The sequence below is a fragment of the Triticum aestivum genome, chromosome 5A (genome assembly GCF_018294505.1).
Source record: "Triticum aestivum cultivar Chinese Spring chromosome 5A, IWGSC CS RefSeq v2.1, whole genome shotgun sequence".
Classification (NCBI taxonomy): Eukaryota; Viridiplantae; Streptophyta; class Magnoliopsida; order Poales; family Poaceae; genus Triticum; species Triticum aestivum.
This window is the reverse complement of record NC_057806.1, coordinates 25,870,478-25,882,957: the sequence shown is the minus strand read 5'-3', so window position 1 is coordinate 25,882,957 and position 12,480 is coordinate 25,870,478.

Genomic DNA, 12,480 nt, shown 5'->3' with positions numbered 1-12,480 from the left:
GCCCCCCTTTCCTTCCTCTCTCCCTCCTCCTTCCCCCTTCTCCTATTCCAACTAGGAAAGGAGGGAGTCCTACTCCCGGTGGGAGTAGGACTCCTCCCTGGCGCGCCTCCTCCTGGCCGGCCGCCTCTCCCCCCTTGCTCCTTTATATACGGGGGCAGGGGGCACCTCTAGACACACAAGTTGATCGTAAAGATCTCTCCCAGCCGTGTGTGGTGCCCCCCTCCACCATAATCCACCTCAGTCATACTGTAGCGGTGTTTAGGCAAAGCCCTGCTGCGGTAGCTTCATCAACATCGTCACCACGCCTTCGTGCTGACGAAACTCTTCCCCGAGCTCTACTGGATCGTGAGTTCGCGGGACGTCACCGAGCTGAACATGTGCTGAACACGGAGGTCCCGTACGTTCAGTACTGAGGATCGGTCAATCGTGAAGACGTACAACTACATCAACCATGTTGTCATAACGCTTCCTCTTAATGGTCTACGAGGGTACGTGGATGTTGGAAATATGCCCTAGTGGCAATAATAAATTGGTTATTATTATATTTCATTGTTCATGATAACCGTTTATTATCCATGCTAGAATTGTATTGATAGGAAACTCAGATACATGTGTGGATACATAGACAACACCATGTCCCTACTAAGCCTCTAGTTGACTAGTTCGTTGATCAATAAGATGGTTACGGTTTCCTGACCATGGACATTGGATGTCGTTGATAACGGGATCACATCATGAGGAGAATGATGTGATGGACAAGACCCAATCCTAAGCCTAGCACAAAGATCGTGTAGTTTGTATGCTAAAGCTTTTCTAATGTCAAGTATCATTCCTTAGACCATGAGATTGTGCAACTCCCGGATACCGTAGGAGTGCTTTGGGTGTGCCAAACGTCACAACATAACTGGGTGGCTATAAAGGTTCACTACAGGTATCTCCGAAAGTGTCTATTTGGGTTGGCACGAATCGATACTGGGATTTTGTCACTCCGTGTAAACGGAGAGGTATCTCTGGGCCCACTCGATAGGACATCATCATAATATGCACAATGTGACCAAGGAGTTGATCACGGGATGATGTGTTACGGAACGAGTAAATAGACTTGCCGGTAACGAGATTGAACAAGGTATCGGGATACCGACGGTCGAATCTCGGGCAAGTACAATACCGCTGGACAAAGGGAATTGAATACGGGATTGATTGAATCCTCGACATCGTGGTTCATCCGATGAGATCATCGTGGAACATGTGGGAGCCAACATGGGTATCCAGATCCTGTTGTTGGTTATTGGCCGGAGAGTTGTCTCGGTCATGTCTGCATGGTTCCCGAACCCGTAGGGTCTACACACTTAAGGTTTGATGACGCTAGGGTTATTAGGAAGACTTGTATGTGATTACTGAATGTTGTTCGGAGTCCCGGATGAGATCCCGGACGTCACGAGGAGTTCTGGAATGGTCCGGAGGTAAAGATTTATATATGGAAAGTTGTTGTTCGGGTTACGGGAAAAGTTCGGTTTTTTCCGGTATTGTACCGGGAAGCTTCCGGAAGGTTCCGGAGGATTTCGGAGGGGTCCGGAGGTCCAGAAAATGTTCCACCACGTCCAACACAGCAGCATGGGCTGTAGGGGGGCGCCCTAACCTTAATGGGCCAAGGGCACCTCCCCCCAAGGCCCATGCGCAAGGGAGAGGGGAAACCCTAAGGGGGAGGGCCTCCACTTGACTTGGGAGGCACTCCTCCCCCCTTGGCCGCTGCCCCCAACCATAGATGGGATCTAAGGGGGGGCCGGCCCCCTCTCTCCCCACCTATAAATAGTGGAGGGGTGGGAGGGCGACCACACCCTTGAACCTGGTGCAGCCCCTCCCCTCCAATACCTCTCCTCCTCCGCGTGAGCTTGGCGGAGCCCTGCCGGAGAACTGCCACTCCATCACCACCACGCCGTCATGCTGCTGTTGGACTCTCTTCCTCAACCTCTCCTTCCTCCTTGATAGATCAAAGCGTGGGAGACTTCTCCGTTCCATATGTGTGTTGAACGCGGAGGTGCCGTCCGTTCGGCGCTAGGATCATCGGTGATTTGGATCACGACGAGTACGACTCCATCAACCCCGTTCACTTGAACGCTTCTGCTTAGCGATCTACAAGGGTATGTAGATGCACTCTCCTTCCCCTCGTTGCTAGATTACTCCATAGATTGATCTTGGTGATGCGTAGAAAATTTTAAATTTCTGCTACGATCCCCAACAGTGGCATCATGAGCTAGGTCTATGCGTAGTTTCTATGCACGAGTAGAACACAAAGCAGTTGTGGGCGTCGATATTGTCAATTTACTTGCCGTTACTAGTCTTATCTTGATTCGGCGGCATCGTGGGATGAAGCGGCCCGGACCGACCTTACACGTACGCTTACGTGAGACTGGTTCCACCGACTGACATGCACTAGTTGCATAAGGTGGCTAGCGGGTGTCTGTCTCTCCCACTTTAGTCGGATCGGATTCGATGAAAAGGGTCCTTATGAAGGGTAAATAGAAATTGGCATATCACGTTGTGGTTTTGGCGTAGGTAAGAAACGTTCTTGCTAGAAACCTATAGCAGCCACGTAAAAACTTGCAACAACAATTAGAGGACGTCTAACTTGTTTTTGCAGCATATGCCTTGTGATGTGATATGGCTAAAAGGATGTGATGAATGATATATGTGATGTATGAGATTGATCATGTTCTTGTAATAGGAATCACGACTTGCATGTCGATGAGTATGACAACCGGCAGGAGCCATAGGAGTTGTCTTAATTTATTTATGACCTGCGTGTCAACATAAACGTCATGTAATTACTTTACTTTATTGCTAAAGTGTTAGCCATAGTAGTAGAAGTAATAGATGACGAGACAACTTCAAGAAGACACGATGATGGAGATCATGATGATGGAGATCATGGTGTCATGCCGGTGACAACGATGATCATGGAGCCCCGAGATGGAGATCAAAAGGAGCAAAATGATATTGTCCATATCATGTCACTATTTGATTGCATGTGATGTTTATCATGTTTTACATCTTATTTGCTTAGAACGACGGTAGCTTAAATAAGATGATCCTTCACTAAAATTTCAAGAAAAGTGTTCCCCCTAACTGTCCACCGTTGCGAAGGTTCGTTGTTTCGAAGCACCACGTGATGATCGGGTGTGATAGATTCTAATGCTCGAACACAACGGGTGTTGACGAGCCTAGCATGTACAGACATGGCCTCGGGACACATGCGAAACACTTAGGTTGACTTGACGAGCCTAGCATGTACAAACATGGCCTCGGAACACGGAAGACCGAAAGGTCAAACATGAGTCGTATAGAAGATACGATCAACATGAGATGTTCACCGTTGATGACTAGTCCGTCTCACGTGATGATCGGACACGGCCTAGTCGATTCGGATCATGTTTCACTTAGATGACTAGAGGGATGTCTATCTGAGTTGGAGTTCATTAAATTAATTTGATTAGATGAACTCAATTATCATGAACATAGTCTAAATTGTCTTCGCAAATATGTTGTAGATAAATAGCTCACGTTGTAGCTCCCTATTTCAATACGTTCCTAGAGCAAGATTAAGTTGAAAGATATTGTAAGAAATGATGCGGACTAGGTCCGTAGTCCTAGGAGTGTTCTCACTGCTACACAGAAGGTTTACGTCTTTGATGCACCGCTCGATGTGCAAACCCCTACAACGTCGTCTGTGGATGTTGTGAACACCTGATAGACACATCCTGATGACTACTTGATAGTTTAGTGCACCATACTTTACGGCTTAGAATCGGGATTCCAATGACGTTTTGAACGCCATAGAACACATGAGATGTTCCAAGAGCTGAAATTGGGATTTTAGGCTCATGCCCATGTTGAGAGGTGTGAGACCTCTGACAGGTTCTTTTGCCAACAAGATGGAGGAGAATAGCTCAGCTAGTGAGCATGTGCTCAGAATGTCTGGGTGCTACAATCACTTAAATCAAGTGGGAGTTAAACTTCCAGAGAAGATAGTGATTGATAGAGTTCTCTAGCCACTATCACTAAGCTACTAGATCTTCGTGATGAACTATGACATGCAAGGGATGGAATTGATCCCGGAGCTGTTCGGGGTGCTTAAGACCGCAAAAGGTAGAAATCAAGAAGGAGCATCAAGTGTTGATAGTTTAACAAGACCACTGGTTTCAAGAAGGGCAAGGGCTAGAAGGGAAACTTCATGGATGGCAAACCAATTGCCGCTCCAGTGAAGGAACCCAAGGTTGAACCCAGACCCGAGACTGAATGCTTCTATTGTAAGGGGAACGGTCACTGGTAGCGGAATTACCCCAAATGCATGGTAGATAAGAAGGCTGGCAACTTCAACAAAGTATATATGTGTTATTAATGTGTACCTCACTAGTACTCCTGGTAGCACCTGGGTATTGGATACCGGCTCAGTTGCTATTATTGGTGACTTGAAGCAAAAGCTACGGACTAAACGGAGACTGGCTAAGGGCGAGGTGACGATGTGTGTTGGAAGTGTTTCCAAAGTTGATGAGATCACCATCGCACACTCCATGTGCCTTCGGGATTAGTATTGAACCTAGATAAATGTTATCAGGTGTCTATGTTGAGCATGAATATGATTAGATCATGTTCATTGCAATACGGTTATTCATTTAAGTTAGGGAATAATGGTTATTCTGATTACATGAATAATACCTTTCATGGTCATGCACCCTATGTGAATGGTTCATTGAATCTCGGTCGTGGTAATACACATGTTCACGCCAAAAGATGTAGAGTTAATAATGATAGTACCACTTTCTTGTGGCACTGCCGCTTAGGTCATATTGGCGTAAGATGCATGAAGAAACTCCATGTCGATGGATGTTTGGAGTCACTTGATTTTGAATCGCTTGACACATGCGAGCCATGCCTCATGGGCAGGATGACTAAGACCCCGTTTTCAGGTACAATGAAACGGGCAAGTGACTTGTTGGAAATCATACATACCGATGCGTGTGATCCAATGAGAATTGAAGCGTGCGGTTGATATCGCTATTTTCTCATCTTCACTGACGATTTGAGTAGATATAGGTATATTTTCTTAATGAAGCACAAGTCTGAAACGTTTGAAAAGTTCAAGCGATTTCAGAGTGAAGTTAAGAACCACAATAACAAGAAGATCACATTCCTACGATCTGATTGATGAGAATTTCTGAGTTATGAGTTTGGCAATCACTTAAGACATTGTGGAATTGTTTCACAGTTGAATCCACCTGGAACACCACAGGGTAATGGTGTGTCCGGACGTCGTAATCGAACCTTATGAGATATGGTGCGATCTATGATGTCTCTTACCGATCTACCGTTTTCATTTTGAGGTTATGCGTTAGAGATAGCTGCATTCACTTTAGATAGGACACCATCTAAGTCCGTTGAGATGACGTCGTGTAAACATTGGTTTGTCAAGAAACCAAAGTTTTCGTTTCTTAATGTTTGGGCTATGATGCTTAAGGCTTCAGCCGGAGGAGCTCGAACCCAAAAGCGGACAAACACATCTTCATAGAATACCCAAAGGTGATAATTGGGTATACCTTCTATCTTAGATCCGAGGGCAAATTGTTTGTCGCTAAGAACAGGTCCTTTCTCGAGAAGGAGTTTCTCTCGAAAGAATTGATTGGGAGGAAGATAGAACTTGATGAGGTTGTCGAACCTTCACTTCAACCAGAGAGTGATGCAACACAGAAGGATGTTTTCTGTGGCACCTGCGTCTGTTGAATAGGAAGTTAATGATAGTGATCATGAAGCTTCGGATCAAGTTGCTATCGAACCTCGTAGGCCGACAAGGATATGTACTACTCCTGAGTGGTACGGTAATCCTGTCTCAGATATCATGTTGTTGGACAACAATGAACCTACGAGCTATGGAGAAGCGATGGTGGGCCCGTATTCTGACAAATGGTTAGAAGCCATGAAATCCAAGATAGGATCCATGTATCAGAACAAAGTATGGACTTTGGTGGACTTGCCCGATGATCGGCAAGCCATTGAGATAAATGGATCTTTAAGAAGAAGATGGACGTGGGCGGTAATGTTACCGTCTATGAAGCTCGACTTGTGGGAAAGAGTCTTTTTACAAGTTCAAGGAGTAGACTACGATGAGAATTTCTCACCCGTAGTGATGCTTAAGTCCGTCGGAATCATGTTAGCATTAGCTGTATTTTTCGATCCGACAGATGGATGTCAAAAACAAGTTTTCTTACCAGTTTTTGTAAGAAAAGTTGTATGTGATACAATAAAAGGTTTTGTCGATCCTAAGGATGCTAAAAAGTATGCTGGCTCCAGTGATCCTTCTATGGACTAGAGAAAGCATCTCGGAGTCAGAATATATGCTTTGATAGAGTGATCAAAGCTTTTAGGTTTATACAATGTTTGCTAGAAACTTGTATTTACAAGAAAGTGAGTGGGAGCACTACAACATTTCTGATAAGTATATGTGGATGACATATTGTTGATCCGAAATAATGTAGAATTTCTGGAAAGCATAAATGGTTGTTTGAAGAGTGTTTTTCAAAGGAAGACCTGGATAAAGCTGCTTACATATTGGGCATCAAGATCTATAGAGATAGATCAAAACGCCTGATGATGCTTTCAAAGAACGCACACCTTGACATGTTTTTGAAGGAGTTCAAAATAGATCAGTCAAAGAAGGGGTTCTTACCTGACTTGTAAGGTGTGAAGTTGAGTAAGACTCAAAGCTTGACCACGGCAGAAGAAAGAAGAAGGACGAAGGTCGTCCTCTATGCTCTTGTCATAGGCTCTATACGGTATGCCATGCTGAAGTACCGCACCTAATGTGTGCCTTGCCACATGTCTGGCAAGAGGGTACAAAGGTGATCTAGGACTGGATCACCAGATAGCGGTCAAAATTGTCCTTAGAGGAATAAGGAAATGTTTCTCGGTTATGGAGGTGATAAAGAGTTCGACGTAAAGAGTTACGTCGATGCAAGCTTAACACCTATCCGGATAGCTCTGAGTAGAGATACCGGATACATATAATGGAGCAACAATTTGGAATAGCTCCAAGTGGAACATGGTAGCAGCATCTACGATATGACATAAAGTTTTGTGAAATACATAGGGATCTGAATATGGCAAGACCCGTTGACTACAACCTCTCTCACAAGCATAACATGATCAAACCCAGAACTCTTTGAGTGTTTATCACATAGTGATGTGAACTAGATCATTGAGTCTAGTAGACTCTTGGGTGTTGGTCACATGGCGAGACCTGTGAGTGTTAATCACATGGCGATGTGAACAAGATTATTGACTCTAGTGCAAGTGGGAGACTGTTGGAAATATGCCCTAGAGGCAATAATAAATTGGTTATTATTATATTTCATTATTCATGATAACCGTTTATTATCCATGCTAGAATTGTATTGATAGAAAACTCAGATACATGTGTGGATACATAGACAACACCATGTCCCTAGTAAGCCTCTAGTTGACTAGCTCGTTGATCAATAAGATGGTTACGGTTTCCTGACTATGGACATTGGATGTCGTTGATAACGGGATCACATCATTCGGAGAATGATGTGATGGACAAGACCCAATCCTAAGCCTAGCACAAAGATCGTGTAGTTTGTATGCTAAAGCTTTTCTAATGTCAAGTATCATTTCCTTAGACCATGAGATTGTGCAACTCCCGGATACCGTAGGAGTGCTTTAGGTGTGCCAAACGTCACAACGTAACTGGGTGGCTATAAAGGTTCGCTACAGGTATCTTCTAAAGTGATTGTTTGGGTTGGCACGAATCGAGACTGGGATTTTGTCACTCCGTGTAAACAGAGAGGTATCTCTGGGCCCACTCGGTAGGACATCATCATAATGTGCACAATGTGACCAAGGAGTTGATCACGGGATGATGTGTTACGGAACGAGTAAAGAGACTTGCCGGTAATGAGATTGAACAAGGTATCGGGATACCGACGATCGAATCTTGGGCAAGTACAATACCGTTGGACAAAGGGAATTGAATACGGGATTGATTGAATCCTCGACATCGTGGTTCATCCGATGAGATCATCATGGAACATGTGGGATCCAACATGGGTATCCAGATCCCGCTGTTGGTTATTGGCCGGAGAGTTGTCTCGGTCATGTCTGCATGGTTCCCGGACCCGTAGGGTCTACACACTTAAGGTTCGATGATGCTAGGGTTATTAGGAAGACTTGTATGTGATTACCGAATGTTGTTCGGAGTCCCGGATGAGATCCCGGATGTCACGAGGAGTTCCTGAATGGTCCGGAGGTAAAGATTTATATATGGAAAGTTGTTGTTCGGGTTCCGAGAAAAGTTCGGTTTTTTCGGTATTGTACCAGGAAGCTTCCGGAAGGTTCCGGAGGATTCCGGAGGTCCGGAAAATGTTCCACCATGTCCAATACAGAAGCATGGGCTGTAGGGGGGCGCCCTAACCTTAATGGGCCAAGGGCACCTCCCCCCTAAGGCCCATGCGCATGGGAGAGGGGAAACCCTAAGGGGGAGGGCCTCCACTTGACTTGGGAGGCACTCTTCCCCCCCTTGGCCACCGCCCCCAACCATAGATGGGATCTAAGAGGGGCCGACCCCCTCTCTCCCCACCTATAAATAGTGGAGGGGTGGGAGGGCGGCCACACCCTTGAACCTGGCGCAGCCCCTCCCCTCCAATACCTCTCCTCCTCCGTGTGAGCTTGGCGAAGCCCTGCCAGAGAACTGCCACTCCATCACCACCACGCCGTTGTGCTGTTGTTGGACTCTCTTCCTCAACTTCTCCTTCCTCCTTGCTGGAACTATCATTGTGGTTTTGATGCGTAGGTAAGAACGGTTCTTGCTTAGCCCGTAGCAGCCACGTAAAACTTGCAACAACAAAGTAGAGGACGTCTAACTTGCTTTTGCAGGGCATGTTGTGATGTGATATGGTCAAGAAATGATGCTATATTTATTGTATGAGATGATCATGTTTTGTAACGGAGTTATCGGCAACTGACAGGAGCCATATGGTTGTCGCTTTATTGTATGCAATGCAATCGTCCTGTAATTGATTTACTTTATCACTAAGCGGTAGCGATAGTCGTAGAAGCAATAGTTGACGAGACGACACGATGCTACGATGGAGATCAAGGTGTCGCGCCGGTGACGATGGTGATCATGACGGTGCTTCGGAGATGGAGAGCACAAGCACAAGATGATGATGGCCATATCATATCACTTATATTGATTACATGTGATGTTTATCCTTTATGCATCTTATTCTGCTTTGTTTGACGGTAGCATTATAAGATGATCTCTCACTAAATTTCAAGATAAAAGTGTTCTCCCTGAGTATGCACTGTTGCCAAAGTTCGTCGTGCCGAGACACCACATGATGATCGGGTGTGATAAGCTCTACGTCCATCTACAACAGGTGCAAGCCAGTTTTGCACACGCAGAATACTCGGGTTAAACTTGACGAGCCTAGCATATGCAGATATGACCTCGGAACACTGAGACCGAAAGGTCGAGCGTGAATCATATAGTAGATATGATCAACATAGTGATGTTCACCATTGAAAACTACTCCATTTCACATGATGATCGGTTATGGTTTAGTTGATATGTATCACGTGATCACTTAGATGATTAGAGGGATGTTGATCTAAGTGGGAGTTCTTAAGTAATATGATTAATTGAACTTAAATTTATCATGAACTTAGTACCTGATGGTATTTTGCTTACCTATGTTGTTGTAGATAGATGGCATGTGTTGTTGTTCCATTGAATTTTAATGCGTTCCTTGAGAAAGCAAAGTTGAAAGATGATGGTAGAAATTACACGGACTGGGTCCGTAACTTGAGGATTATCCTCATTGCTGCATAGAAGAATTACGTCCTGGAAGCACCGCTGGGTGCCAGGCCTGATGCAGATGCTGCTGACAACGTTAAGAACGTTTGGCAGAGTAAAGCTGATGACTACTCGATAGTTCAGTGTGCCATGCTTTACGGCTAAGAACCGGGACTTCAACGACGTTTTGAACGTCATGGAGCATATGAGGTGTTCCAGGAGTTGAAGTTAATATTTCAAGCAAATGCCCGGATTGAGAGATATGAAGTCTCCAATAAGTTCTATAGCTGCAAGATGGAGGGGAATAGTTCTGTTAGTGAGCATATACTCAAAATGTCTGGGTATCATAATCACTTGACTCAACTGGAAGTTCGGAGTCCCGTATGTGATCACGGACATGACGAGGAGTCTCGAAATGGTCAAGACATAATGATTGATATATTGGAAGCCTATATTTGGATATCGAAAGTGTTCCGGGTGAAATCGAAATTTTACCGAAGTACCGGGGGTTACCGGACCCCCCCAAGGGGGGGGGAGTTAACGGGCAAAGATGGGCCTTAGTGGAGAAAAGGAGGGGAGGCCAGGGCAGGCCATGCGCCCCCTCTCCCTCTAGTCTGAATTGGACAAGGAGGGGGGCGGCGCCCCCCTTTCCTTCCTCTCTCCCTCCTCCTTCCCCCTTCTCCTATTCCAACTAGGAAAGGAGGGAGTCCTACTCCCGGTGGGAGTAGGACTCCTCCCTGGCGCGCCTCCTCCTGGCCGGCCGCCTCTCCCCACTTGCTCCTTTATATACGGGGGCAGGGGCACCTCTAGACACACAAGTTGATCATAAAGATCTCTTCCAGCCGTGTGCGGTGCCCCCTCCACCATAATCCACCTCGGTCATACTGTAGCGGTGTTTAAGCGAAGCCCTGCTGTGGTAGCTTCATCAACGTCGTCACCACGTTGTCGTGCTGACGAAACTCTTCCGCGAGCTCTACTGGATCGTGAGTTCGCAGGACGTCATCGAGCTGAATGTGTGCTGAACGCGGAGGTGCCGTACGTTCGGTACTGAGGATCGGTCGATCGTGAAGACGTACAACTACATCAACCGCGTTGTCATAACGCTTCCGCTTAACGGTCTATGAGGGTACGTGGACGATACTCTCCCCTCTCGTTGCTATGCATCACCATGATCATGCGTGTGCGTAGGAATTTTTTTGAAATTACTACGTTCCTCAAGACTTACCTCTTAGTACAGCACTTTGTCCAATTGAATGCCCTAAAAGAATACTCACTCCGATCCCAAATAAAAGGTGTGCATGTTGTTTCATCAGTACCAATACCAGTTAAACCAACCAATCATCCTTATGTTGAGAGAGAGACAGACAGAGATAATAAGAGGTACTCAGTTTGATAAATCACATATTTTCATCCGTTATAAGAATTTAGTATATTAAAGAATCGACATGAATAACTCGTGTCGCATATAAACTCTTGCTTTTTCAACATGATCGAGGGCCATCATGGAACACCATTTTGCTTCATCTCTTCCATAGTCTCGAGCCCTTCAAATGTCATCCCTACTTTCATTTTCTCGTCGCATCTTGGTGTAAAAGACGAGCACCGGAACATAAACAATAAATCACAATAACCATCATTATGCATAACTCTCTAAACTGAAAAGTGTCGTGGTCAAGGTAATTTATGAACTCAAGAATAGAGGAATGGTGGCTTTCTTTGTTGGCGTTGCAAATCGTCCCTCAATCATTGGAGTTTGCAACCTATTGCTGCCTGATTCTCCGGCTGCACATACATGTACATGATAAGTCGTCTAGACTCCAGAGAGAAAATGCACGTATACAATGTACACAAATGTATGTTCTTTTTATGTGTTATTACCTGAACCTCCGTCTGTTGTACTGTCAAGTTGGTGTTCTGCTGTGGTAACATTACTGACACTAATAACTGGGCAAGTGAGATCAGTATGTTGGCGGCTAGGTGGAGATGCAGTCTCAGGGTCGCCAAGTGATCAGGAAGGAGGGAGTTCCATCCACTGCTGTTGAATCAGCTGCATCATCCCAAACTGCCGCCATGCTGACCGGTTGGCGCATATTGTGCGAACAGAATTTTGTCCGCCATGTTGATCGGGAGTTGGGAGATGCATCTGATCGTCGCCGTCGCAGATGCGTTACGTCCTGGCAATCGACCAAGCAAGTCCATTATGTCCTCGCCTCCGCTGGATGTAGGTTGCAAATCCTGATTGAGATCAGGGAAAGGGAGAAGGGGATTGGTAGAGCTGCCCACGGCTGGGGGGCTTTTAGAAAAAATCACACGGTTAGCAGGGACGGAGGCGGGAGTGTTTCTGTAAAAATAAGGGCCCGGTTTCATTAATCGTAGGATTTAAAACGGATGGTCAGCGCTGATGGGGTACAGGGATGCAAAGATATGGCCGGATTCACCGGATACGACACCTCGTTTGGTACACATCATTGGAAAGGAGCTAGAGATGATCTTACCTCTTAGTACAGCACTTTGTGCAATTGAATGCCCTAAAAAATACTCACTCCGATCCCAAATAAAAGGTGTGCATGTTGTTTCATCAGTATCAATACCAGTTAAACCCTCCAATCATC